The following is a 2,716-nucleotide window of genomic DNA, read 5'->3' on the forward strand; positions in this document are numbered from 1 at the left end:
TTTCCATTAATCGTACTTTATGCAGACATCGAATTAAATTGCAGAAAATTAACTTGTTTGATGATGTAGTATTTAAGGACTGTTCATTTTATAAAGTGGACACTTTGTGCATGCTATATCCTTTTTAATTTATCAATGTAATTTCAATCGGTTTTCTGTACGTCGTTCGACTAGTATTGTACAATTTTGTGATAATAAATAAATCTTCAAAATAATAAAATTTCACACGATTATGGAACAAAGCTTAGAACGGTCGAGTTTGGAGGTTATGAAAATCAAAGATTGTTATAAATTGGCTAGAAAATTCGACAATCTATTTTTTTTTTTTTTTTTTTTTTTTTTTTTTTTTTTTTTTTTTTTTTTTTTTTTTTTTTTCAAAAAAGGCTTTTCCTTTGGAAGCATCATCAATCAGAAGCCTGATGGAAAAAATCAAGTTATTTTTGGAGCAAACATATAACAGATATAATAAAATCATTTTTCCTCGATATTTTTTGAGAAAATTATTTTAAATGTGAAGGGAACTGATATGAATAGTTTTTTTTTGGTTTAAATTACGTCCTGACGGAAGTGCTAATATAGTATTAACCTCTCTACCGGCAGCTTAATTTTTACCGCAAAATAAATATTAAAATCGTTATAACTTTTTTGTTTTTCAATATTTTTGCACAAGTTCTCAAACAACTCTCCTAGTTTTAGGATCTGTGTCGATATTAATTATTGGTGATCTGGTTTTAAAGATATTCCGTTGTCCCTTGGGGGACCGATATTTTCCATATAAAATGCCTTTGGCGGCCATTTTGTTTTTGATCAATTTATCAAAAAAATAATATATGGGCTATATAATGCCAGGTAATAAGGAGCTTCTCTGAAAAAATCATTCAAATCGGTTCAGTATTCTTGGAGATATCTGAAAATTACGATATGATGTTTTTATAAGTTTTAAAGATCTTTATTTTACCAGCGTGGTTCCAGGAACCTAAATGGCCATTACTTAAAGACGGCTGCACCAAATTGCTTCATTTATTCATAACATACTCTCATTAATGTATTGTTCCGAAGAGTGAATATCCGAATACGATTAAAATTATGTATTTAGCCTGAGAAATTAACGGGGGGTTCTAGTTACGGGTCGGTCCCCCAAGGAATTTTGGAATATCTTGAAAACCAGATGACCAATGATCGACACAGATCCTAAAACTAGAAGATTTTTTTGAGAGCTTGTAAAAAAATGGTGCAAAAATACTGAAAAACAAAAAAGTTATAACGATTTGAATTTGAATTTTGCGGTAAAAAATGAAGCTGCCGGTTGAGGGGTTAATATGAAAAATAACTTACGCTTTCACAGAGTTACTTATTTAGTCCCAACGTCACATTTAAAGCACAATAGAAAAACAATTGCTTTATTTGAAGAAGATCTTTCGAAGTACATTGACAATCATCAAAATAAGCAACACTGCTGTATTAAAATCGATTTTATTTTCCACATATTATTTCCATAATATGTTATTCTGAGATTTCGAATTCAAATATTCGGAAAAAAAACGTTCACAACTTGCTGTAAATCGATAAATATGCTTACATGATTTTAAAAGTATGAGACTTTTCAGCAAAACGACCATAACGAGCAAAATTTATACTTAAGACTGCGGTTTAAACTCACGATTTAGGAATATAATAGGAATATAATAGATTTTTTTTTTGAGCTGTACCTTTAGTAGAGTAGTAAAGGATACAAACATGCAATGTGTTCATAAAAATGAGGATTTTTGTTTTGCGAAAAATAATGTTAAACTTTGACGAACAACTTTTCTTAGGAGTTTTTGGAAAAACTATTTAGCTCTTCAACCAAAAGCATTTTCTAAGATCTTATATTTTCATAGCATTGTAGAATAATAGTTGAACGATGCACAGAAAACCGATTTCGATTTTATAAATAAATGAAAAAGATATAGCATAAACGAAGTGTCCACTTTATAAAATGAACAGTCCTTATATATTTCCCTGACCTCTAGTGAAATCCCCTGACTTTCCCTGACTTTCCAGGTCAGAAATTTAATTCCCTGACATTCCCTGACTTTCCAGGTTTTTCCAGGTAATCGACACCCTGTTAAAAGAAGCTACTTATCCTAAAATTATTTTATTTTGTTTATAACATTTGAAATCTGAGAAGAATTTATCTTTAAAATAGTACCGTTAAGTCACCAGTCACCGTGCGGCCTCCATTCACCGTGCACCTCTACAAATTCCTACAGAATATTCATACATTTTCCACAAATTATTCTTTTGGCAGCAAAATAAGATAAAACTGATGTAATGAAGTAGGGGCCCAGATAGCCGTAGTGGTAAACGCGCAGCTATTCAGCATGACCATGCTGAGGGTCGTGGGTTCGAATCCCGCTGGTCGAGGATCTTTTCGTGAAGAAAATTTTCTCGATTCCCAGGGCATAGAGTATCTTCGTACCTGCCACACGATATACACATGCAAAAATGGTCAATCGGCAAAGAAAGCTCTCAGTTAATAACTGTGGAAGTGCTCATAAGAACACTAATCTGAGAAGCAGGCTTTGTCCCAGTTGGGACGTAATGCCAGAAAGAAGAAGATGATGTAATGAAGTAGTTCTTGTCACAAAACATTTTGAAAAACCTAGTTTATGTAGTCAAAATCATGTGAATTCTGTTTAATAATGGGATTCTAGTAGACTCTTAGTAGAAACGC

Source organism: Aedes aegypti, chromosome 1 (assembly GCF_002204515.2).
Source record: "Aedes aegypti strain LVP_AGWG chromosome 1, AaegL5.0 Primary Assembly, whole genome shotgun sequence".
In the NCBI taxonomy this organism is placed as follows: domain Eukaryota; kingdom Metazoa; phylum Arthropoda; class Insecta; order Diptera; family Culicidae; genus Aedes; species Aedes aegypti.